At 41.4% G+C, this 27,744-nt stretch overlaps 1 pseudogene; it reads left to right on the top strand.

Annotated features, from left to right (window-relative positions):
- Window positions 1–5,175: 5,175 nt before the first annotated feature.
- Window positions 5,176–27,744, top strand: LOC143696422 (synaptonemal complex protein 1-like; annotated as a pseudogene).

Genomic DNA, 27,744 nt, shown 5'->3' on the forward strand with positions numbered 1-27,744 from the left:
AAGGAATTGGATGGACTGGATTCGTCTCTCCGAGTGCTCTCGTTCAGCATGAGCAGCTCAGCACCAGGAGCTGAAGGAGCTGAAGCCTCAGGCCACAGGAGCTGGGCAAGAGGGAACTTCTGGAGCAAAGTAATGCTGCTGAAATAGCCCCAGCTGAATGCAGCGGATATCATCATGGAATCACAGAATCCTTTCTGTTGGAAAAGCCCTCTGAGCTCACCCAGTGCAGCCCTCAGCCAGCAGTGCCAAGCCCAGCACTAAAGCACGTCCCTGAAGTGCCAAGGCCTGGACAGCAGCCCTGAGTGAGGCCTGGACAGCAGGCCCTGAGCCAATGGTGGCCTCTGGAGGAACCTTCCAAGCAAAGGTTACCTTTGTATCTGCTCCCTGCTGAGATATGCATGGTCATTAGCACTGTGATAGATGTAGCCACTCCTTAGTGAAACATGGATGGACCTTTGTGTATTTAGAAGCCAGAGAAGGCCATGAAATCTGACATCTGGCCTTGTGTGGGGCTGAAGGATCAAAGTCAGCTGCCTTGGCTCCTCCTTGAGGCCTGGCCAGGCTTTGGGAGGGAGCCAAGAGGAGGATGAAAGCAGATGTTGGCACACTAGCAGTGCTGTCAGTTTGTTCATGCAGCACTGTCAGAGCTGGGCCCTCTCCCAGCGGGCTTGGAGCCTCAGCTGGGGCTGGAGGCACCTGCAGGAATTGCCAGTGCCCAGGAGTGGCTCTGCAGCCCTTGGCTGTGACAGCTTCCCCAGCTGCTGTGTGCATCTGGGGGATGGGAAAAGCTGAGGGGAAATGCTGCTGCATCTTTCTTAATCACTGCAGGCAATCTTTGGTGGGGATGATTGGGTGCATTGCTGAGCTGCTCCTTTTGTGATTCTTTGCTGCTCTGAACTGCAGGAAATGACACTGATTCCTTCCGTTGGAGTCTGTGTCTTTGGTGCTGACTTTGGCCACTGGTCAAACCAAACTGGCCCAGTCTGGCCAGATCCCAACCAAATGTCACTTGTTCAATGTCAATGTGAGGCATCAGTGCCATCAGAAATTCCCAGATGGGAAGCCCTTCCCTGGAGTTCCCTGGCTCTGGAGGGGGCTGAGGTGGGAGCCCCGTGGGAGCAGTGGGGCAGTCGGGTAAAAGAAGCTGCAGCCCTGGATGTCTTCAAATGCATCCAAAAATTGCACCTGGAAAAGGAAAAGGACTTGTGGGTTTGGGCAGACAAAGATGAATTTGTTAAGAGTCCATTGGAAACAGCAGCTTCAGAAGGAACAATTATTGTTGGACTGCTCCCACATGGAGCAAGAGCAGAAGGTTTTAATCTTGAGCTCAGCTGCATTTGTACCAGTGAAATATCAATATAATAACTAACTATATGTATTTTTTGTAAATTAAGACCTTAATATATATATATCTGTATATTTATATATATATTATATATATATGTCTTTATCTATCTGTCTATATGTATATCAATATGTATATCTACATATGAAATAATAGTAATGTGAAATAGTGCTGACAATACTAATTTGGTAGCTTTGGCTGCTCAGGGATGTAACTCTAAATACCCTACAGAACAGGATTGGCCAGGGCCCTACTGTCAGTGGTCAACTTTGTGAGATTGTATACAATGTAAAAAGGAGGAAGGGAGGAAATTGGCTATTTCCCCAGGGTTTGGTGATACTGTGATGCAGAGGGCTTTGTCTGTTGCTGTGAAAAATACAGGGATGAAGCCTGCAGGGTTTTTCATGTCCCAGACTATGCACAAGCTGCAGGATTGGTTGAACGGGTGAAGGGGTTGTTAAAAGAGCAGTTGAAAAAATGAGGAGATGGGAACCTTTGCCCATGGAGAACCCATCTCCCAGATGTGCTCCATGCCCTGAACAATGGCCCACGGGGGAAATGGAAACCCCCTGGCTGTGCACGGCTGCCCCCAATTTGCAAATCCAACCATGGGCAGTGAGACTTGGACTGCCTGGGAAATTGTTCTGGCTGTGATGGCCCCTGGCAGGGCCAGCCCAGAGGCTGCAGGGCTGGGCCTTCATGCATTGGAATTAATGAGGATGAATTCAAAGCAAATGAGAGCTCTCAATACTGAAACAGGAATTCAGATTCCTCCAGGACACTTTGCTTTGGTGACTGCTTCCTTGGAGCTTGGCCTTGCAAAGTGTTCATGTCATGGCAGGAGGAATTGATGCAGAATATCCAGGAGAACTTACAGTAATTCTGTGAAACAATAGTGACCAGGATTGGATTATTCAACCCCATGACAGGGTAGCACAATTATTGATATTGCAATTTTAGTATTGTGAAAAAAGGAGCTCCAGCTGCAATCACCACCGTTTGTGGAGATAAAGGGTTTGGATGCAGCAGTCCTAATAATGGAGCCAGAGTGTGGGTCCGGAGGCCAAATGGCCCTCCCGAGGCAGCTGAAGGAGCAGCTCCTGGGAAAGACAACTCTGAGTCCTGAAAGCTGGGCAGGAACAATGGGAATGTGTCCCTGCAGCCAAGGATTGTGTGTGAGAACAAGTAGATCTGACAGGATATTGTTTTACACATGCTGCCAGACCAAATCTCCCTGTTTGCCCCAAGGGCCCCTTTGGCAAATGCTCTGATCCACGGGGCTCCATGGGAAGGCTGCTGTGACACTGAGGGACTTGCACAGGAATTGCATCCAGGAGCCTGGGAGCCCCTCAGGGACTGGGACCCGGCCCCTTCCAGCCAGAGGGGAAAGGGCCCCCCAAGCCCCCCCTACCCAGACAACATGGTAAAGCTGAACAGCAAAGGGCCTGGGGGCATTATTCTGGAATTAAAAAGGTGCCAGCTCCATGGACAACAGAATTCTTGTTCCTAACTCCAAGGAGATTGAGAAAAAAGAATGAAGAACGGTGTCACTGAAGTACTACTGATGTCTGTTAAGGTGTACCTTGATAGTCAGCCAGAATCTTTGTCTGCCACAAACACCTCTAGTGTTTGACCAAGGGGTTAGTCATCATAATGTAATGATGAGTTCTGATGGATTGCTGAGCTTCTTTTGTAATTCTTTGCTAATGATGATGTGCTTTGCTGAGCTTATCCTTTTGTAATGCTTTGCAGCTGTGCATGATATAAATGCCACAATTCCTTCAGTTGGTGTCTGTGTCTTTGGTAGTGACCCTGCCCACTGGTGAAACAGGGCCCCCTCTTGCCTAAGTGTTAGCTGGGAAGGCAAAAAGCCTCCCTCCAAAATTGCCCCCTTCCTCCTTGTTCCCCCCTTCATAGCCTGAGCATGATGTGCTCTGGTCTGGGCTGTGCCCGGGGTCAGCTGGGGTCACCTGTCCTGGCTGTGTCCCCTGCCAAGCTCCCCCGCAGCCCCAGCCCCTCCCCAGCGTGGCTGGACGAGGGGCAGGACAGGCCTTGGCTGTGCTGCAGCTCAGCAAGAACAAAACCATCTCTGCGTGCTCAGCGCTGTGCTCAGCACCCAGCCCAGCAGTGTCTCAGTGCCAGGGGCTGTGCCCTCAGTGCCTGCCAGGGCTTTCCATGGCAACTGCCAGGCCAGGTGCCCCAGGTGTCCCCCCCAGTGCCGGTTGCCATGGAAACAGTGCCCAGCCCTGCCCCTTTCTGTCTGGCTGACCTGGCCTTTGGCCCTGGCAGTGCCCTTGGCTGCTGGTTCCTGGTGCCTGAGCGGCCAGCGCGGCACGGGGCAGGTGGCCATGGCACAGCCCCCAGCAAGGGATCCCCTCTGGCTCTGGGCACTGACACCAGCCCTGAGCAAGGGGCCCAGGGCAGCTTTCCATGCCCACCAACCATCACAATGCTTTTGCCCAGAAAAAGGTACTTGGACATCCGTAACTCTTTGTTCTTATTGTCTCGGATTCTCCTAAATCCTAATTGTCCAAATTTTTATTACTTTAATTATATTACTGTTTTTATAACAATTTAATTGTTTTATAGCAATTTTTAAAAAGTTTAAAAACAAGTGATTGGTGTTTTTCACACAGTGCCCAACACACAACATCCCATGTACTGATAATTCTGGGGGAGCCATTTACAACACCGCGGGGTCACAGGATGTGAAATCGCCAATCACTTGTTTTTTAAATTTTTAAAAGTTTCATAGTAATAAAACGGTTAGAAAAAGAGCAATATAATTAGAGTAATAACAACTTGGATAATTTGGATTAGGACAATATGAGACAATAAAAACAAAGAGTTATGGACATCTGGGTACCTTTTCTGGGCAAACGAAGCCTGAAAAAAGACACACTTTAAGAGAGGATTAACCCTTAAAAACAATAACCTGTTGCATATTCATACACCTCATACATGATGCATAAATTCCATTCAAACCAAGGAGTCTGTTCAGTGTCAACTTCTTCCTCTGAATCCTGACGGCGTCTTCAGGGCTGAGCAGGCAGGAAGAAGTTCGTTTCCTCTGCTAGGAAAGCAATAAATTCTCTTTCTCTGAAAGATTTAGGTGTCCTGTGGCTGCTATCTTGCTGCAAGTCCTTTCTTTAAAAAAAAAAGTATCTCACATAGCATAGTTTTTATTTTAACATTATGTTATACCCTAAAACTAGATTTAACACACTACTTAAGAAAATTAATACAGCATAACTTTCTGACATAAACACATATAATAATCATTTGAATATTTGCGAAAAGCCAATCATAAAATACGCATTTTTCACACAGGAGGACTGAGCTCCCCCAGTTATTCCCTGTACAGGCGGGACCCCCCCTTCCCCTCAGACCTCTCCCGCCTTCCCCACGACGGCCAAAGTCCCGCTGTGCTGCCCCCGGCCTTCGACCACGGCGACATCGCCAACCCGCCCGGGCCCCGGGCTGCCCCGAGACCTCTCTGGCGTCCACGGGCGACGAGCAAGCCCCGCCGATGGCCCCGATGGTGCCGATGGCCCCGCCGCTGGCTCCGCCGATGGCCCCGCCGATGGTGCCGATGGCCCCGCCGATGGCCCCGCCGATGGCCCCGCCGATGGCCCCGCCGATGGCCCCGCCGATGGCCCCGCGGCCGCCGCTCTGTCCGGCCGGGCCGTGCCCGGGCCGTGCCCCGCGAGCTCCGCTAGGCGGCGCCCCCGCCCCCGCGCTGAGGGGCCGCTGCCGCTTCCCGCCCTTCGCGCCCGCCCTCAGCGGCCGCCGGCAGCTGGGGCCGCTCCGCCCGCCCTTTTATCGGAGCCATGGAGAAGGAAAACCGCTTTAAATTGTTCATGCCGCCGCACCTGAGCGCTGGGCAGGTGTCTGCGGGCAGATCCCAGGTGAGCGCTCGGCCACGGGGCCGCTGAGGACGGCCCCAAAGCCCCCCTCCCCGGCCGCCCCCTCGGGCTGTGCTGCTCTGGAGGCCGCGGCTGAGGAGGGGACGGGGGGAAAGCGCAGGGGCCCTTCCCCGGGGACACGGGGACAGTGCTGGGCCCGGGGAGTGCCCGGCAGAGCCCCGGGCTGGAGCACACACACACCTGCCCCTTGCCCCGGCACAGCCCCGGCCTGGAGCACACACACACCTGCCCCTTGCCCCGGCACAGCCCCGGCCTGGAGCACACACACACCTGCCCCTGCATGGGCCGGGACGGCTCCTGCACTGGACTCGTTTCTGTGTGTATGCCTGGAGTGGCATATGCACAGACATCTTCGGTTTGAATTTCAAAGACTTTTGTTGTTGTTTTCCATCAAAACTGAAGGGAATCATCTTCTCGAGCATCCGCTCTGTGCTGTAAGTCCGCGTTTGATGTGGGTAATTGAGCCCAGAGAGCGAGCAGGGCTCTATCGCCGGCCGGGCTCTGTGTACAAATCACAAACGGGACGGGACTGCTGAGGAACTGCCTTGAGCTGTTTTCTTTTCCAGCATCAGTCTCATTACATGGTGATGACAATGGGAAGATGTCAGCAGCTCACATCCCAGGCAGCAGACCAAGAACTTAATGTTACAACTTACTTTCAAAGTTTTTTGACCAATCACACAAAGCAAAAGCATATTGACAGTAGTTCTATCCAACCACTGTAAGCACAGGTACCTTTGGTTCAAACAATGCTTGCCTTTTTTGAATACAATACCTGCTGCTTGTTAGCCTTAAAACACAATGCACAGAGCTCCATTATTAAGCTTAGAACTTCCTAATATCTCCCTAGATAAACTTTTCTGTAACTTAGGGAGTTATTCTAGACAAGCGTTAATACACAGACCATTGTTCTATTTGCCCTTACTTTTCTACTTTTTAAATAATTTTTCTGCTGACCTATCTCATGGCTCCTGCTTGGCTCTAATCACAGTTCTGCTGCCTCTGAGGCTGCCTTTTGCAGCTTTCCCAAACCCCTCTGATTTGATGGATTCCCACAGGCCCCACTCAGATGCTCGCACTGGTGTTGGTGTCTTGGTCTCACCAGATCAGGTGTGCAGGGAAAATGTTCTGTCCCCACACTGAGTTATGGGAATTCAACAAGTTATTTTTTCATGTCGAAGATCCTTATGAAATATGTTGAGATTCAACAGGATATTCTGACAGCAGATGAGTTAGCTGTTTACAGGATGAACCTCTGTGACTTAAAAACCTTGTGAAAGGGTATTTTCATGCTGAAACTTAATCAAATATGGTCTAGAAGTGCCCTTGGAAGCAAAGCAAAAAAGAAATATCAACTACTGGTTTTCAAAAAAGTAATTTGTCTCCTTGAGTCCTTTGCCATGCACCAGGGCCCAGACAGGCAGGAGCTGCTGAGTTCCCTGCATTGAAAGCTCCCCTTTGGCCACAGTCTATAAATCAAACTGCAGGACACCAACAGTTTGATCAACCACTGGGCAGGAAGAAGTGAGTTCCAAAGCCATTACCAATACCTTGGGCTTTGAAATTTGTAGGCAGCTGTTTTATTAATGACCAATTCTATTTTCACATCATCTGTAGGGATTTTTTATAATTCTTTCTTTACAAATCTATCCATAAGGAACTAATGTTTAAATTTGTGCAGGGTTTGAACAGATGCTCAGATGATGACTTTAAGCTGCCATTTGATGTGTCGAACCGTGGCGAAATCACTGATTCAGGTACGATTGGAACATTTGCCATGCACCTTCTTCAGATTTTTATATATTGTCAAGGTTTAATTTTCATGAGTAGTCTCACAGTTTCATATCTGTAACTGTTAAATACAGTTTCACTGTTACTTTTTTTAGAAAGACATTGATCAAAATCTCTTCATGTTTCAGATACAATTTCACAGCAAGTGAAACTTTGCTCTGAAGTAGATGAAGAGGTCAGCTAAGTATCAACTCTGCACATCTAATTCCTTGGGGTCTTTTGAATTTGTTCCCAAACAGTGCCTAAAGCATTATTCAGTAGATATTTCAGGGCTAAAGGAAGTAGTTAAAAGGGAATAATGTTTTCTGTCTCCTGTTTAAAGCTGAATCACTTAGAGGAGATATTTGTGATTTAGTGAACATGCCTGGAAACAAATCTTTAAAAATTAAGGTGATTGCAATATTGCTGTTGTTCTTTCTTTGTTTCTTTGTCCATGAGCTTTAATTAGAGTAAGATTTAAACACTTAAGTATCCTTGTGGAACTGGTTCTGAATATTCTGTTGAGGGGCAGAAGGGTTGAAGTCAGAGTATTCTTTGGAAAACTGAAGTAGATTATCCCCATTGCCTTGTCTGGCTTTGTTTTATCTGTAAAACAATGAATTCAGTGGTTTCCAGCCTTGTCTGGCTTTGTTTTATCTGTAAAACAATGAATTCAGTGGTTTCCTCAAGCACTGGATTCTTTTGACAGTGTCTTTACCAGCAGATCTCTGCTTTAGCACAACTCAGTCCAGCTCATTTTTTTTGCAATAGCTTCTGTACTTTGCAGCTACAAAACACTCTTTGCTACCACAAAATAAAACCCATTTCTTGCACTCTCCCTGCTGATTTTCATATCCCTGACAACTTTTTAGACTTTTTTAATCCTAAGCTATTAAAGCACCATCAGGACTGTAACAAAACTGTGATGCAGCCAAAACAAGGATGGTGTTTGGGGGTGTTGTAAGTGAACCAAAGGGCCCTTTGGGCTCGTGTGTTGCTCTCCCTGCCTCGACCACTGGCCCAGCACTGCTTGTAGGACACTTTCAAGGTGTTCTAAGGGCACAAGGGTGGTGGTTTTCCTTCCTGCTGCGTGTGTGAGCAGAGAACTGCTGGGACACTTGGGTATTTGTAAATCCCTGGGTCCAGATGGGATCCATGCCAGGGTGAGGAGGGAGCTGGCAGATGAGCTTGCCAAGCCTCTCTCCATCATTTATCAAGAGTTGTGGCTCACTGCTGAGGTTCCAGATGATTGGACACTGGCCAGTGTGACACCCATTTACAAAAAAGGTAGGAAGGAGGATGCTGGTAATCACAGGCCAGTTAGCCTGGCCTCAGTGCCAGGTGAGCTAATGGAGCAGTTCATACTGAGTGCTATCCCACAGCACTCAGAGGATGGCCAGGCTACCAGACCCAGCCAGCGTGGCTCTACGAAGGGTAGGGCATGTCTGACCAACCTGGTCTCCTTCTGTGACCAGGTGACCGCCTGGTGCATGCAGGAAAGGCTGTGGATGTTGTGTATCTGGACTCCAGCAGGGCCTTTGGCACTGTCTCCCCCAGCACACTCCTGGAGAAGCTGCAGCCCATGGCTTGGACAGGAGCACTCTGTGCTGGGCTCAGAACTGGCTGCATGGCCGGGCCAGAGAGTGATGGTGAATGGTGCTGCATGCAGCTGGCAGCCAGGCACCAGTGCTGTCCCTCAGGGCTCTGTACTGGGACCAGTTCTGTTCAATGTTTTTATAGACGACGGGGATGAGGGCATCGAGTCCTTCATTAGTAAATTTGCAGAGGACACTAAGCTGGGAGCTTGTGATGATCTGTTGGAAGGAAGGAAGGAAGGAAGGAAGGAAGGAAGGAAGGAAGGAAGGAAGGAAGGAAGGAAGGAAGGAAGGAAGGAAGGAAGGAAGGAAGGAAGGAAGGAAGGAAGGAAGGAAGGAAGGAAGGAAGGAAGGAAGGAAGGAAGGAAGGAAGGAAGGAAGGAAGGAAGGAAGGAAGGAAGGAAGGAAGGAAGGAAGGAAGGAAGGAAGGAAGGAAGGAAGGAAGGAAGGAAGGAAGGAAGGAAGGAAGGAAGGAAGGAAGGAAGGAAGGAAGGAAGGAAGGAAGGAAGGAAGGAAGGAAGGAAGGAAGGAAGGAAGGAAGGAAGGAAGGAAGGAAGGAAGGAAGGAAGGAAGGAAGGAAGGAAGGAAGGAAGGAAGGAAGGAAGGAAGGAAGGAAGGAAGGAAGGAAGGAAGGAAGGAAGGCTCTGCAGAGAGACTTAGATCAGTTGGATGGATGGGCAGAGTGCAGCAGCATGAAGTTCAATAAGTCCAAGTGCTGAGTTCCACATTTTGGCCACAGAAATCCCCCACAACGTTCCAAGCTGGGGACAGTGTGGCTGGACAGTGTTGAGGCAGAAAGGGCCCTGGGGGTGCTGCTGACAGCCGGTTGAATATGAGCCAGCAATGTGCCCTGGTGGCCAAGAAGGCCAATGGCTCCTGGCCTGCATCAGGAATGGTGTGGGCAGCAGGAGCAGGGAGGTCATTCTGCCCCTGTGCTGGGCACTGGTGAGGCTGCACCTTGAGTGCTGGGTCCAGTTCTGGGCCCTCAGTTTAGGAAGGATGTTGAGGTGCTTGAGCACATCCAGAGGAGGGCAACAAGGCTGCTGAGGGGTTTGGAGCACAAGCCCTGTGAGGAACGTTGGAAGGAGCTGGGCTTGTTTAGCCTGGAGAAGAGGAGGCTTAGGGGTGACCTTATTGCTCTCTCCAACTGCCTGAAGGGAGGTTGTAGCCAGGTGGGGTCGGTCTCTTCCACCGGGCAGCACTGACAGAACCAGAGGACACAGTCTCAGGCTACAGCAGGGGAGGGATAGGTTGGATATTTGGAGGAAATTTTTCACCAAAAGAAGAATGAAGCACTGGAATGCTCTTCCCAGGGAGGTGGTAGAATCACCATCTCTGCATGTGTTTATAAAAAGACTGGACATGGCACTCGGTGCTATAGCTGAGGTGTTGGGGCAGAGGTTGGACTCGATGATCTGAGAGGTCTCTTCCAACCTCATTATTCTGTGACTCTGTCATTCTGTGTGTGTTCATGGCAAGATCACAGGTACTCTTGGGCAAAGTCTCTGAAGCTGCTTTTACTTAACTCAGCAGTGTCTGTCAGAAGGAGAGGACAGAAATGGTGTGAAGAACCTGCTAGAAGGAATTTTGGCTTCACTGATAATTCTAGCAAAGCTTTATTGATTTTGGTGGACTGCAGTTATCCATGTCTTTAAGCCCATCTATTTGGTGATGTCTGAAGGGGGTTTGGGATATTTCATTGTATTTGTTTCTCCTGTGTGCTCTGTAAAGCCTTTTGATACATACATAGAGGATGCACAAAGATTTGTGCATCCTGTGCATAAACTTGGGCTCCTGATCATATATCAACTTCTATCACCATCTGTAGAAAAATATTACTCTTGTGATATTTCTAAGAGATAAATACATTATCTCCAACAGTATGAATTAGATATTATGTACTATTAATTAGATAGTATTTGAGATTAAATTGTGGAACCTGTTTCAATAGAATACAGAAACAATGAATGAATTGTTCTCAAAACTCTACAAAGAGGCTGAGAAGATCAAGCAGTGGAAACTGACTGTGGAAACTGAATTAAACCAGAAAGAAAGAAAGCTCCAGGAAAATAAAAAGACTATTGAAGCACAGAATAAAGCCATTCAAGAACTGCAGGCCAGTATTGTATAGTGTACATTAAATAAACAAAGTTAAGTGCTTCCTGATTCAGTATGACACTATTATTGATACAATTAAATCTTAAAGACTGTTGCAGTTTGGTTTGTGCCTTGAGAAAATGATTATTTTGAGAAGTTGCAGGCACCTGTCCCGTGTGAGTGTTTGTCTGAAGAATATACCTGTAAGTGTCTCATTTGCTGCTAAATTATTGTCCATTAATTATTGCATCTTTCATGCAAAAGATGACTCAGCATGTAATACCAGCTAAAACAGACTTCTGTCTACTGATGCCCCAAATTACATTTTCATGAGGGATTTGAGAAGTCAAAGTGCATTTCTAATCTATTTTTCAATAACAGTGTCTTTTTGCATTTGTTCCCTATGAAATTAGTTTGAAAATGAAAAACTCCATTTGAAACTGGAAGATGAGATATGTGAAAATAAAGATCTCTTGAAAGAGTAAGTAATAGAACCAAGTATATATTCTTGTGGTGGAAAGAATCAGTTTCCATGTGGGCAGTTTTATGTAGCTGTTAAATTTTGAAGGTCATTTCCATTGTTACTCCTTAGGCACACAAAGTACTGTGCACTCCTGTGCAAACAGGATATTTTTTCCCTCCTTTAGAGCTGCTGCTTCGAGGCATCTGTGTAATGTGCTCAAGGAAACCTGCACTCGCTTCACAGAGAAGACCAGCAAACGTAAATGCTTTTTTAGCTTTTATTGATCAGAGTACATGTACTTCTAGCTTGCTCTAAATTCACAAACAGAAGAAAGAAGAAGAAATTTCTCGTGCTGTTCAGAGAAGTTCTCCAGTTGGGATCGACTGGATGTGGCTCTCAGAGTGAAAAGTGAATTTTAAGTGGCTCACAAAATTGGAAGTGAAGCCCCAGGTCTAACAGACTTTTGGTGTGTAATGCTGAATGCAGAGGGCTTTTGAAGCCAGTGAAATTGTTTGCTGAAAGGTGCCAGCCTGGGAGCTCTTTGGGTGCCCAAACAGTGACCCAGGGTTGAGGCCGTGCCCACAGCCCTGACTGGCCCTGGCAGCCGCTCCAGAGCAGGGCAGGGCTCCTCAAGGCTGCTCAGCCCATTGAAGGTTTGCAGGGCCACCCACACACTGGGAATATATTAAGACAGAAGAAGTGACCCTTCATGCCTGTTTTTAGGCAGTAGAATCCACTCTAAATTCCCAGCACTCTCTAACAAATTTCCAGAGCTGACATTTCCTGTTTTCAGCCATCACACATTTATGGGGAGAAAAGGTCTTAACCCCAAGGTACAATGAGTAACTGGAATTCTTCTCATGAAACTGAACAAGCCAGAACAGTTGGATAACTTAATGCAGTTTAAATTCTTGAGGTTTTAAAATATGTTCTTGATTGGAAGTTCTACTTTATATGCAATTTAGAATTGTTATTCTAACCATTAGAATTTTACTAACTTGATCCTGGATACTTAAGAAGTGTCGATTTCTTTTTAGCCTTAATTCTAGAAACACTTGTATATAGATGGACTGTTCTTTTTTGATAGCTGTTTCTTTTACTGTTCTCTTTTTAATTGTTTTCTTAGGAAAAAATAGTATCAATTACAAAAGTGGAAGAAGGAAAATATGGACATGGAGTGTTGCAATTTTCTAATGACAGCTCTGTGGTTATAGGTATCTGCTGATAGGAAGAAATTCAGTGCTAAACCCTAGATTACAGTTTAGAAATACTAACAGTGTTGATACATTATTATTCAACAGCATTAATGCTATATTAATTAATATGGTCACATCAACTGATCCAGAATTAAACTTTTCACAGAAAAAAGTATCTTAGGAAGGAAATTTAAAAGCTGAGCTTGCTTAATGTTTCAATGAAATGCACATTTTCCCTAAATTCTGTAACTTTTGGCACCATGTTTCATAAGGACTTATTTAATAAGAATGGAGCTGGTAATTCCTTTTTTAATTCATTATGCTGATTAAGTATAATGACTTGGACAGCTGGCATTCTTGTTCAAAAGAAAAACTTTCTCATATGTTCTTGCTTTGATAGATGAACAGGAAAAGGCAGAAACAATACAATTGTATGAGGAACTTCATAGCAACATAGAAGTAAGTGACCAGGCTTGATGAAAGGAATGTGAGTTATGTGAGCTGAGCTGAGTTCCCTGTTTATGTTGGGATACTGTTTGTATCCATCATGTGTGGGTATCATGTCATGTGTGATGCAGGAAGTTGGGTTTTCAATCCCTTTTCAAGAATGATTTTTGTGTTCCATAAAACACATTCAATGGAGAAAGTGCAGCAGTGTGTGGGATGTGGATCCCTGTGATCTGTGGGATGGGTGCTTAGTGCTGGGTCACTGCCACAACTTCTGGCTTCTTTCTGGGCTCTGTTTCACCCACCTGCTGGTTCCTCAGAATGGCTGAGGTGGGCAGCAGCCCCTGGAGAAGTTCCAGGGTTTCCAGGATTGAACTTCAGATATTAAATTTTGTTTTTAGAGAATGACAGCGGCATTTGAAGAGCTTCGTGTGCAAGCAGAGAACGACAGATTGGAAATGAGTTTCAAATGTGAGAATTCAGTTTATTGTGTTTATGCAGCTGGCTCAATTTTGTACTTCATAGCTTGTGTTCCACATGCAGGGCCAGGGCAGACAGATGTGAAGGGCTGGAATGGTGAGCAGGTCACCCTGAGACACTGGGACCCTTCTTTTATCCATGCAGCCTTTGTTCACTGCCTGGCCCCTTCTGTTGCTGTTCCACTGGGCCAAATTTGGAACTTTATTTTTCAAACTGTCACTCAACATTGAAGTTTTGTCTGTGAAGTACAGTCTAGAGATCAGTGCTTATTTCACATAGTTGGTTTATTTAAATGATAATGCACTAGTGTATAGCTACAGAAACTTTAGCTAAATGCTCTCTCTCTCTGTATGTATAGCCTGGTGTGTTCCTGTTTCATTTTCACATGCTCTTTTCTGTTTGTATTTTGATTATAAAATCAAACATTGCCTCAACAATTACTCTTGGGAAACAAAAGGTACAGCTGTACAATTCCAAGCAATCTTAAAGTGGAAGTTGTATTGAACTTGGAGTATATTTCAGCTAGAATGTTAACTGTGGATGTTACTGTATCTCAAAAGTAAAAGAAGAAGCAGAAAAAGTGGACAAGTTTGAAAAAGAATGCAAACTGGAAGTCAGTCAAAAGGAAAAGCAGGTTTGCTCATTTTACCATCTCATATGTAGAGCTTTATTTGTGACTAAAGGGGCAATGCAAGAGCCAAGAAGTGTTTCTGGGTATTAGTAAAAAAGACAAAATAACACCTGAAGCTGCATTTAAGTCAAATTCTGCTAAGTTTAGTGATCTTTCAGTACCTTTAGTCTACTGGAATTTATGGTTTGATTTTGAATTGGAGAACTTTTTTCTTTAGAGTAATGTGACTTGATCAATATTTGGCTAAGATTATATCTAGCCAAATATTTTCTATCTGTCTGTCTGTCTATCTATCTATCTCTCTATCTCTCTATCTATCTATCTAATCTAACTTGAATGACAGCAAAATGTCTGCTTATCATACCTGGGGTACAAATGAAAATTAACATCTGTCCCTTTTCCAGACTTCATGATGATATTTCTTGCATTTTTCTAGATTTCAGCTCTCACCATAGAGAGAGATGAAAAAGATGTTGTCATAAAAGACATGAAGGCTCAGCTGCAGATGTCACAAAATAAGATTGCTGACTTAATGGAAGCAAAATGTAAGAGTTCTGCCTGCTGTGTTTAAATGTAATTGTTTATAGAATTTAAATGTAATTGTTTATGATTGTTTATTTATGAGATGTAATTGTTTATAGAAGCATAGGAAACAGGGTCATGATGGTTTTATTCTGTTGCTGGTTGGCAGCAGAATTTTGGGGCCTTGAAGGCCTTATTTTTGTTTGGAACAGGAGCTGCTCATGTGGGAGCAGGACTGGCAGGGTCGTTTTTAGGGTGAGTCAAGCACTGAGAGCTTTGGAAGATTGCAAGGGGAAAATATGTTGCTTCAGTATTGCAAATTTACAGTCAGGCAGATGTCACTGAGGAAACTTACTTTTCAGAACTTGATTTTCAATATTTTTAAGCCATCTATATTCAAATTTTATCTATTATTTTATACTATATGATGTCAGTACCATTGGTCTTTGTTAAATTCTTTAAATGTATGTAATTTTCCATTTTTGGCAGTACTTTTATATACATATATATAAATATATTTATATATATTTTTAATATATTTATTTATATGTATATTTATATTTGTATTTTATATATTTATTTATATTTTTATATAATATATTTATATTTATATTTATATATACTTTTATAAATATCCTATTTTTAAAAATATTAACATCTTTTTTTGTTTAGTACATAATGAAGAAATGTTAAAGGAATTCCAGGTCAGTAAAGAACATTTGAGGGCAGAGCTGGAAGAGGCTAAAATGTCATTGCAAATGGCAGAGGTACCCCTTGCTTATAGTTTTACAGTAGAAATAGACTAGAGGAGTATTTGCATAAATAATTATGGATACTTTAGACATGAAACAGCTGTAGCTGTTTGTTGCAAAACATGTTTAGAAATGATATCATGTCTTGAAGGTTACTCAAAAGAACTTGGAAACTGAGCTCCAGACTAGAGTGAAAACATTAATTCAGGTTACTGGAGAAAAGGAAGAGCAGGAGGAAGAATGTAAAACAATGAAGGCTTTGCTTGCAGCCCTGACAGAGGAGTTGGAGACTTCTGTTGCCAATTTGAAAAGCTTGCTGCAAGAAGAGCAAAATAGGTAAATTAATGAGTTTCAATTCCAAGAGTGATCTTACAGGTTGCAGTCTATGACAAAATCAAGAACCATTGGAAATGAAGCTGAAATTTGGAGGTTTTTTCCACACAGTGGTCTAAATGCAGAGAATTGAATGTAAATTTTTTTGTTGGTGATAGTTGATACTGGTCTATAAAAAGTAAATTTTTGCCCCCTCCAACTTTCATAACTCTGTCTTTAAGAAATAGAGATTTCTGTAGGTATAGATTTGTTTACTTTTATGTCTACTGTTCTGAGGTTGTAAAAGTGTAATTTGATATGTGCTGCAGGCAGATAGATCATCTGCCTGTTGAAAGGTAAATGTTCTTAAAGTGCTTGTGCTAAGACTTTGTCTTATTGTCCTTGAAGTTTCAAATGCAGTGAGTGCTTTGTACCCTACATTTGGGGTTTTTAATTTACCATTTTCTTAGATTAAAGAAATATGAAGATGATTCAAAGCTGCTTACCTTGGAGCTCCAAAAGAAATCTGCTGAACTGGGTAAGGCTTGTAGAAAGGCAGAAAATGAGCCAGGCAGTAATAAAAATGCTTTCTGCTGTTGTCTGGAAATGGACTGTCTCTAGTAGGTGGAGAAATGATTTTACAGTACCTGTACCTATCAGGAATGCCTGAATTTATTTTGACTCAGCTGATCCCTTTTCTTTGGGGGTCATTGGTGCTGGCAGCAGCCAAAGGGCAGTGCTGTGCAGAGCTCCAATAGTGAGACCATTCCTGCATGAATTCTTCTGGAGGTAATTTTGGTTTCCAGCTAAGAGCAGCAGCACTGCAGGTGCCAGGAGTGACTTCTGCAGCAGAGATAAAACCCTCCCATTGAGGTTTCTGGGACCCTCCCCGTGCTGGAAGTGGAATGATGCTGGCAGGGGTTGTCTTTAAATATCATCAATTTGATATCCTGTGTTTTCTAGGGATGTGCTCCTTAGTCCCCAGAGTAAGAGCTCTGCCTTGCTGCTGAGAACTTGCAAAAAATACCAGCACTGTCAATGTGCACATAGAAACCATTTGGAAGTCAGTAACAACTGGTTTCCTTTCTCAGCATATCCATGTGGTACCTTCAGCAGTTCAGATTTTTTTCTGGAACAATGCAGGTGCATCAATACTTGCAGAATACTCTAGTCTTACAGTCCATGGTTATTTGAAGTTATAGTTGTGGGAAATAATAGGCTCTAAACTTTATTCAAGAAAAATATTTAGTTTCTCTTCAGATAGAGATTTGCTAATGTCTGACTCATTTTTCAAGTCTACATTTAGATTAAGTCATAAATTAGCTTTTCAGCTTCTTAACTTAATCCAACAAGTTTTGAGAACTGGGTATTGCAAAGGGGTAAATGTTTTATACTGCCTGCTAAATCTGAAAAATCATTTTTGTTCCATTAATTTTACATTCCATGTGCTGTAGAAGAGATGACTAAAGTAAAATGTGATAAAGAAGTGCACCTTGAAGAGCTGTCAGAAACTCTGGTAAATATTCATTTTATTAATCTCATGGCATTTGCTCTTCATATGAAATTCCTCTTGCTTTGTAAGTATCTTAAATGTCATAAATAAACACCATCTAGTCTACCTTAACATTTCTACTAAACTTTCTCACACACAATTTCAGTGTTCTCTTTGAAGAACTTTTTTATTGCCACTGTTTTTCTTGTCTCCTGTGCTTTTGGTTTTTCTTGTCTCCCATGGTTTTGGTTTTCCTTCTCAAGGTTTTTGTTATTTCCTTCTTTGTTCATGCCCATTCAAATGCCACTCCCTGTGGATATAAAGTTTTCCCGTTTGTTCTTCCTTACAGGCAGGTAATTAGCTCTGGCCTCTGTGAACCCTGCTGTACTGTGACACAGGCCCATTTTCTGTCACAGAAGTCTCAGCTATATGAAATACACTCTGAACAGAGGTTTCTTTTCATTATGATTTTAGATTTACAAGCCTAACAAGAATCCATATCAACTCAAGTTAAGATAGTGGGAAATCAGGTGTGCATTTCACTGTGTTTGCTTGTTGTTCTAATCTGTGCATTGAGTGTTCTGAACTGAGTTTCACTCATTTTCTAAAATGGGCAAATTGGAGGACCTTGACTGAAGAAGAGTCTTGAGGCTACTGTAGAAAATATGCAGAGAGAGAAAAATGTGGAGAGAGCAATGAAAATGCTCTCCAGATGAGAGAGGTCTGAAGTAGGGCAATAGTAACATGTTTTTAGAAATAGTGAAGTTACACATCATGACTTGGACACAAGTTTATGCATAAGAAACAGCACCCAGAGCAGTGTCCCACCCTAATTTTGCAGCCCAGGTAATTGAACTCACAGCAGGGGACAGACATGAACAGCACTGGTGTCACAGTTCACTATCTCACAGCACTTCCAGATCCCAGCAGAGACTGGAAAGATCCAACCTGGATAATCCATGCCATGGATGTTGTTGGGTTCTTCTGAAAGCCTTGTGCTCTTAGTTCATGTCTGATAACCTCCAGCAGCTGGAGTTTGCACATGGATACTCAAAACTCTTCCTTTTCATTTTGCAGAAAGAATTCCAGGATTTGAAAGCACAGCTGACAAGTACAGCTGAGAAGGAACAAGATTATTTAAAGCAGCTTGTGACTCTGAAAACAGATCTTGAACAAGAGGCGTATGACCATTTTGAAAATATAATATTTAATTAGTTTTGGTGGAGCTGCTTTAATCCACAGGGAAATGAACTAGGATTGTTTTCTAATCAAACTTTTGAACCACATATATGCCATTAATTCTAGACTTACATTTCTAAATTCCACTTTCTCTATTTGTATGTATTCTATGGCATATGTAGTTGTTCCATATCTCTTTGACTTATTTAACAAGAAGAGAAAGTTTCTGAATTCATGGTTAATCTTGCTTTGAACTACATCATCTTCACTAACCATGAGATTTATATAAAAGTTGACTCTGATTTTCTTTCCTTCTTCTGTCACCTTTTTACATCTCTCTGACTCTGCTGCAAAGCTCATATTTGTAGATAAAGGCCTGGACTTCTTTCAGCATGGAATAAGACTTGATAATGGGTATGTTTAATTTAAAAGGAGATTTCAAAATGCATCTTTTTATTCCTCTTGGCCATTTGTTTGAAATTAGGTTAAGGAATGAACAACTAACAGTGTATCTCAGTAAGCTTTCACTAGAGAAAGAACAAAGAGCACAAGAGAAAAATGCTGTGGCTGCAGAAGTCAAGAAACTGCAAGAACAACAAGAGGCAAGTTGTAAACTTCCAGGTTTCATGAAAGGACAATACTCAATTTGACAAATTACTCAGTTTTACAAATTAGATGATGAGCTACAACATGACTTGGGTCTGTAGAGTACCTGAGCTGTTTTTTGTGTTTGAGTTGGAAAGGAAGTGTATTTACACTTGTGAGCAAGGCAGCTCAGTGTGCTTTGGATGTCTTTGAATTTTTTAAGAAGTCACTTTGAATTTTATTTCTTTGCTGACACATGGGTCTTTATTTAGGATAGTAAGAAAAAAGAAGAAAATACAAAGCAGTTAGTTGAAAATCTAGAAGAGGCAAATAGCCAGCTAAGGCAAGTAAAAACAAATATTAATAACTGATATTGTGAAAGGAAGTAGACTCAAATAGTTGTGTTCAAATGCTGCTTTCTGGGATTTTTTTGATTAATGTTTTTTTCTAGATTATATAGCTAAACAGAAACTATTCAGAATTGCTGTTGGCCAAGTAGAAATTTTCTCAGATCAGAAATACCAATTGCTGCAGGAACAGTGTTTGCCATCATTTTGTATTACATAGTAGGAGCTGTCTTGTTGTGCATTAGACACCTCAGGTGAGAAGGCAATGAAAATGGAAGGTGAAGGTTATGGATTAAATGTGACAAGGCAAAACTGGGTAAGAGTTACTCTCTGTATCACCAGTTCAATAGACAGGCAGCTCCCATGTTTCACAGCTGCATTGCAATAGTCCAGGTGAGGATGTATTTTCCTTGGCTTAGCTGGAACATCTTTTCCTACTTCAAAAAAGTATGGACAGTTCACACATTGACTTACTGGGCATGTTGCTGCATTTTAAGAACATTTTCATTGAGCAGCTTATGAAGTTCCCATCAACATTAGCAGCTCTTTTTAGAAAATAAAAGAAGGGTTTCTTAGAAGTACTGAAAATAAGTTAAAGGCAAGAAGGAAATATTTACTAATGCTTGTTAATTTGGCACTTAGAAATGAACTGGAGTCTTGGAAGGAGAAAATGGCAAAGACATGTGAAGAGATGAGAAGTACCCTGGATGAAAGAGAAGAAAATGTATGTCATGTGTCATGAAAGTATCTTACAGAACCTGTAGGACAGCATTAAATGTAAAATCTGTGTTGGGATTTTTCTGCAAAGCTCTGCCTGGGGGATGTGATCTCTGCCAGAGGTTTCTTCTCTCTCAGCTGCTGCCAGCTGTGCCATTGTGTGTGCCCATGCTGAGCCCTGGTATTTCAAAAGACAAGCACAGTCACGGGGATCTTCACTCTTTGCTGCAAGTTTCATATTAAAGATTTGGTTCTTTTCAGGCAAACAGAGAACCTGCTTTTCTGATTTTTCATATACCCACACAGTGATGGATGGGCTCTGGATTAGCTTTTTATATGTAGTGTGAGTTTTAGCTTAAATAGATTCAAACATTTTTACTTTTCTTTCTGTTGGTTCAAAGCAACCTGGGGTTTTTAGCAAATTTCAGAATTTCATTGTAACAGTCAAAGATTTACAATTGTCATTTCAGGTGAAGAGTACTGAAAATGAAATTTCAAGAAAGGAAAACCATTGAAGATTCTAGAAAATAATTGGGACAATTCATTTTTTCATGGATGTAGGGAACTTCATACAAGTGTATTTTTAAATTGTGAAGATATTGGGGATTTTTCTTCTTCTTTCTTAAGTCTCTAACAACTAAGGAACTGGTTCACTGCTATTATTTAACATCTTGTGGTACTTTATGGCTAAAACTCTGATTATTCTAACATGTCAGCTGGTGTTGCAGTCCCATTGGAACAAACCAGACTGGTGCAAGTGCAGGTTTGAGAACATTTACAGGAATTGCTCACACAGGGAGTCATTTGTAGAACTTACTAATGAATGTCTAAAATATCTCTTTCAGATGAACAATTTAAAGAAGCAGGTGGAAAATAAAACCAAATGCATTGAAGAGTTGCAGCAGGAGGTGGGTAGAGATTTTCATTTCACAAATACATAAACACATTATATTTTGGGTTGCCTTTTCAGCAGGTTTGTGTCTGCTGTGATATCTTTAGATACACCTATGTAATTTAAAAATTCTCCTTTCTTATCCTAACCCTGAGCAAATTAGGGAGTCATCTCAGGAATCACTTGATTTGTTAAATGTGCCTTAATTTGAAAAGAGCAATTACAAAAATAATATCTTTAATAAACTTCATTTTTCATAACACTGCATAGTGTTATTTTTGTACTTGTAATAAGTATCTCAGTTACCACTTGTAGAAAATAATTCTGCACTAGCACAAACTGTAGTAACTTCACTGTAAAAATAAAGAACTTGTATTTTTTGTCATGACATCTTCACACCTTCTGTCAGCAGCATCTTAGTTGTAATTCCCATTCTGCACCTCATTTGTTATTCCCTGCTCTTGCTCAGGAGGAGCCTTTCTTAAGGTCATGAAGAAACAGTAATTATCACAGAAATTAGTTGAACATTCATTTGTTTGAAGAATTGTTCTGGAACCTGAGCTGCACAACAGAGAGTTATTTGCCTGATGAAAGCTGGAATTTCTTGATGCAGTTAAACCATTACATAATTCTATTTACTTATTAAGGTACAGTGCTTGTTTTGTTTTATTTCAACAGAATAAGGTGCTGAAAAAGAAACTTACTGCAGAAAGCAAGAAAAGCAATACTTATGAAGGGAAGGTAGGTTTAAATAACATCCTGTAGAAGATGAGGTGAGTGTTTTTAAGTGCCACTGTAAGTAATGATAATACTTGTTCAATACGTTCTGAGCTGCTTTGGGATCTGGGATACAGACTTTGCAGGAATGAGCTCACAGTTTCTAGAAGATGCTTCCATTTTTAATCATTGGGCACTGACTGTTGGACATTTAAGAGATGGATTCACGTTGCAATTAATGATGTGTCTAATCTGTTCCTTTTTTTTTTCCTTTTATTGATAGTGGACTGAACAGGGTTCAGCAACCTCATTGTAACAGAAAAGCATTTAAAAGACATATACATATATGTATATATATATATTACTTTTTTAAGGCTGTTCTTTAAATGTGTTCTGCAGTGGCAATCCCTCTGATGGGAATATTGTGTCCAGCTTTGGGTACTGCACTTGAAGAAAAGTGGACTTTTTTGAGGATATTCATATGATAACCTTAAAAGGAAAAACTGTAATCAAGATGCACAGCTGGGAGAAAAATGTACCATAAAAGCTGTGAAAATCTGATACAGATTTACAAGAGAGGGAATCAAATCTCCATCTGTATTTGTTTTTTTCTGAGGCATTCACAGCATTTAGGGTGACTGCTTAGGGCAGTCTTCCCCACTGGGCTGTTGCCATTCTTTCTTTGAGTATTTTCCAACTCACTTCAGGCCAAAGTTCAACTCTTTATTAAAAAAAAAAGCTGAACTTTTAAATAGGAAACACTTTATTCATATACCTGAACAGTAACAGTGTGTTTGTGCTCAAAAACAAGAGGTAAGAAAAAATCATTAACACAGTAATTCCTAAACAAATAACAGCAGCAATTCTGCATTCTCAAAAGGTGAATAAATTGCAGTTAGAGATGGAAAATATGAACAAGCAACATAAGGAAGCAGTTGACACCTATCAAAAAGACATAGAAACAAGAAAAGGAAATGAAAATAAACTTCATGAAGAGGTGAGAGGTGTTAATTTTTACTGCAATTTAATTTTTTTAATTAAAAATGTTTTTATGAAGCTTTTTTGGCCAGAGTCCTTGCTCTTCCATTTCAGACATGAATGGAATTTGTGTATGCCTGTGAGCAAAGCTTTAGTACATGAGGTGCTTAGGCTGACGTATTTGAATATGTCTTTGAAAATAAGAACTCCATTAAAACTTCTTGCTTTCAAGATATAGTTCAAAGAAATTCCACCCTTGGTATAAAGTCAGCATAGTTAAATTAGATTATAACTTCTCCCATGTTAGTATTTTTCTGCCCACACTTTTTTTTTGATGGCAATGCTAAGAAATGTTAGGGCAGAGTGCTTGAAATGGCCTTTTGGTTTGAAGTGAACTTGCCTGCCATGGCTGTACCTTTGATCTTGCCCATTTTAACAATCTGCAGAAAAGATGAGGGATTTGAAAGGGATCTGAAAAGCAAATAAAGCCCAAGTGGGACTGCAAACTTTGCACCCACAGGGGAAAGAAGAAATTAGGATTTAAAAGAAATATATGGTTATGTTGATGAATGAAATGCAATTTATTACTGACAGGTAGAAAAGATGAGGTTGCTTTGTGATGAAACAGCAATGATACAGAGAGAAACTGATGCCAGATGTCAGCACAAGATAACTGAGATGATGGCACTGATGGAAAAGCACAAGGGAAGAGATTTTCCTGCTTGCTGTGGTTTGCAGTGTGTGATACCATGTTAACAGCATGTTTATAACTTGTGATACCACGTTCATGACCTTTCCAAAGCAGAAACAGGCCTGAATCTGGGAAAAGGAAGCTGAACACATGCTGGACTTTGCATCATCTAAAATCAAATTCATTTGAAGATTTTCAAAAGATTCCTATGGGCAGATAAATTCCATTCATCTAAACTTCTGGGATTTTTAGATTTTTTTCAGTTCAGGCTTCCTTTGATACCATCTGAGTGCAATATTTTTCAGTATCAGTTTAGGCTCTTTCTCTGAGATGCCTTAGTGACTGTCAGCAGTTTAGCCTGACACATTTTAGTTTTCCTTTCTGTTCCTCTATTTTGCAATATCTTTAGCAGATACATTAATAAAGATGGCACAGCTGGCTCTTAGTGCTGAGCACATATTGCTGCACAGAAATCAAGCACTCTCTGCCAGTCCACAAAATAATACTTGAATTGAACATTTTCTGGTTTACAGTTTCTGCAGAAGCATCAATGAATCTTTTCTTTCTGAATCTTAAGAGCCTGGTTTGAAAAAAATGATGTTTTAAGACTGGATAACTCTATAATTGTAACATTTAGTCACATGTTTTGAGTTTGTTGTTGGTTTGGTTTTTTTAACCCAGAATGAATATGATAAAATGGTTGAAGAAAAAGATGCAGAGTTAAAAGTCTATAAAATGAAACAGCAAAAGCAGTTCTCATCAGCAAGAGCACTGGTAAGGAGTACTTTCCAATGTGCAGTAATTCAGTGAAGGGGCTGATGTCCTTGTGGAGTGGTTTTATGCTGGCTAAGGGCCAGGCACACACAACAAAAACATTCACTCATTTTTCTCTGCTGTAGTTGAGCAGAGGAGGGGAAAGAAAAATTCAAGTTGAGATAAGGATTAGGAGAAAAACACTTTGAGGGTAAAGCAGATTCAAACCTAAATAGCATCAAAAGTTTTATTATTAATAGGATTAAAAATGGGTAATGAGAATTAAAATAAACCTTTAAAACACCATTTTTCCCAATCCCTGCCTCTTGCCCACCAACAGCACAGAGAGACAAAAGATGTGATCTTCAGTCAGTTTGTGACTTCTAAAAATCTTTTTTCAGGTTGCTTAGAGAGTTTCTTTTTCCTGCTGTGCTCTGGGGTCTTTCCCACCAGAGACACTTCTCTGGGAACTTTTCCAGTGTGGTTTTAATTTTTACCAGTAGCAGTCCCACCCAAGCTGCTGCAGCAGATCTTATTCTGGGCACTAAAAACTCCAAATGTTTCTAAAAATGAATTGGAGTAGCAGTGTGTTTGTGTCTGCTCTTGCAGATAGTGTGTCATGCTCTGACTTCCCACTTGGAATAGGAAACTTTTGTTTTAAATATTTCGATTGTGCCCTCTCAGCCCTGTTCTCCCAAGTGTTTTAAGGTCTTACCTTGAACATTTCTGATCAAGTTCCTGTTTCTTATAGTGCTTCAGTCTTTTTAAACAAGCTAAAGCAAAGCTTCAAGTATAGTGCTGAAAAGCAAATAGAATTCTCTTGTGTACCTAATGAGTGTCCCTGTTAATTACTGTCTCACTTGGGACTGTTTTCTTTTTTCTGGGCTGTGCATAGTTAACCCTGTCCTTTATTTAATGGTTTGTAGGAAAATGAGCTGTCATGTTTGAAAAGTGAACTGGCCTCCCTTAAGGAACAACTGAAAGCAGAAATTGAAGAGAAGGTGGAGTTTTTTATTCACTGAGCAGTGGGGGTGAGAGGTGTGGCCTGGGCTTGTGCTGTGGGAGGAGTTGGATAAGAAATGAAACTGAACAGAAAAACAGGGACTTTTGAATGCTGGGGTTGTGCTAAACCTGGTCATATATTTGTGTGAACTTTGTAACACTCTGTGATTATAGATTATATATAAATTAACAAACAACAAAACAAAACTCTCCTTTATTTTAGTTAACTTTAACTAGCTAAAGCAAAAAAGTTCCCTAAACTGTAGGGGTTTTTTTCAGTGACTTTTGAATGCTGAGGTTGTGCTAAACCTGGTCCTATTTTTGTGTGAGCTTTGTAACAGTCTGTGATTATAGACTGTGCTCTGTAATTACACCAAGAAGATTTAACAACTGAATTCAAAGAAATATTTCCTTGCTGTCACATAACTCTTTTGTAGGAGAATCTTGTAAAAGAGCACTCTCACAGTATGATTCCTGAAAGTGAAAAGAAACACAAGGTAACTTCAACTTTTTAATTGCTTTTAGAATTTGGTAGTGTTCATATGTGTAGAATCAATTGAAGTGCCATGATAATTTATTTGCATTCAACAAAAGACATTGGAATGCTTTGGACTTCAAACTTTTTTAAGATAATAAAAATTTATGTTCCTGGGACTCCTAAACCTTGTTTAAATCTATACAGTGAATCTACTCATGTAAAAATAGAAAGTCTCCAAATTATATTCCTAAAATAAAAAAGATAAAAATAAAAAATATCTCCTTCAGTGCAGGAAGCCCCTTGGGCAGTGCAACACTGAAGTTTTGTAACTCCTAACAGTGAATTTTTCTTGTTGCGTTTTTCTGCCTGTATTTCTTACTTCTCTGTAGATGACTTTTTTTCCCTGGGATAAGAAGGGATTTTAAAGGGTCCTACCATTCCATGGAGATATTAGACAGCAGTTTCTGGAAGGGCTCCCACTGTGTAATTTTTCTTGCTCAGTTGTTGATTTTTTTATGTCTCTGGAATTGTTTTACTCAGTCTTAAAAGTGTCCATTTGTAAAGGCACTTTTCCTCTATGGAAGAGAACAAAGCTGATCTAGCTGTAAAAATGGTCAAAGTGTCAAAGTAGTCCTGACTGCAGAACTTACCCTCCTTCCCTGTCAGGAGTTCACTTGTGGTTTTCATATTGGAGCAATGGAATCCAGCACCACTTTGATGTTATCTGTCTGAAAAAGGACTGCACGGACCATTCAAGGCTTCTTAGTTTAACTTCTAGTGAAAAGACTATTTTAAGTAACACCAATCTTGATATAGCTATCAATCTTTCTCTGAAAGCCTTTTCCTGCAGTTTTGTTTGTTCCCATTTTCTTTGATGTTTGATATGGTCCACATGTAGTGGCTACAGTTCAGAATAACCTGAATTTCTGCAGATAAGCATGAAGAACTGAAATACAATGTGCCATGAAACTCAGCTCTTCCATAGCTTCCCCTTCATTCTCCTCATTTGGCAACAAAAATAATACAAAAAATGCTATTTCCACCCCACCCCACTTTGTTTGGGTCATTGCTTCGTGTTTGGATGGAAAGAGAAGAGTTCCACCATTTCTCTCAGGTGAATTCTTGGACACTCAGACTGTAAACTGGCTCCTGAGTTGGGCTTTAGATTCCATTCTTGCCCCATAAAATAAAATCTAAAAATAGAAACGTTTTCTTTCCCAGACATATGCTATCAAGACTCCTCCAATGGATAAAATGCACAGTGGAAGAAGCACAAACCTGCCTTCAGAGCAGAGCAGCAGGAAAAAGCAGAAAGTGCTTGTGCAGCTGGACACTCAGTCAGACAGCTCTGAGCACACTGACCTCCTGGTAAGAGTCAGAGAGCAAATCCTGTGCTGAGCACTTCTTTGTGCTCACTGCTGGCTCTGAGAATGAAAATAAACAGTTTGGGCTTCCACATTCAAGCCAATATTTATGGGTATATTTTTAATTGATTGGTTCTTTCTGGAATTGTATGTACATAATTAACATTCTTTTTATTGAACTGTTTTGCCTCATAATGACATCTTAATTTTTTTTATTTTTCATAGTTTAATATCCTTAGGGGGAAAGAAAAAGTAGTTTTTAATATAGTGTGAGTAAGTAACTTTTTCATTTATTAGAGCATAGTCTCGGAAGAAGAAATGTTTAAAAATTTGTACAAAGATTATCCACAAGCTTCACAATTACATTCCACAGCACCAAAAAAGGTATGTTAGCCTTTCCTAAGATTAAAGCAAGCAGTTAATCAGATTGTTTACTGAAACTAAAGGATGGCTTTATTTTCCTTCCTAGACCCCAGCTCCATCCAGTGTGAAATCTCCAGGCTCTGCTCTGAAACTCAAAACCATGAGGAGAATGCGCGAGGCGGGCTGGGCTGCGCTCTCCAAAATGGACAGGAAAAGGAAAATTAAAGATGTTGTAAAGTTCTTTGCTTAAAATGCAGAAATACCCAGTGCCCTGGCATTGCTTGCAGGGTTGTTTTTCTCTCAGAGTTAGTGTTTTGTTGCATTTTTCTGTCATACTCAGTGTGTTCAATACTGTGTTCATTCCTTTACACATATGAACTTTATAGATCTATAACTGCAACCTCTGCAGAGCCTTTTCCACCTTTCCTCCCTTGTGCTTCAAAATGTTGGGACAAAAATTGGCCAATTTTAAATTTTGAAATAAATAGAACTGCATAGAAAGTTGTTTCAAAGCTGTTTCTGGCATTAGAAAGTCTGGTTTTAAAGAACTTCTGTTCTTTTAAATTTACTCCATTTTTTTTAACACATAAATACATAGTGGAAGAAATGTTGCTGTTCAATGTATGTTCTTTTACCTGAAGTCCTCTTGC

This window comes from Agelaius phoeniceus, chromosome 34 (assembly GCF_051311805.1).
Source record: "Agelaius phoeniceus isolate bAgePho1 chromosome 34, bAgePho1.hap1, whole genome shotgun sequence".
Taxonomy (NCBI): Eukaryota; Metazoa; Chordata; class Aves; order Passeriformes; family Icteridae; genus Agelaius; species Agelaius phoeniceus.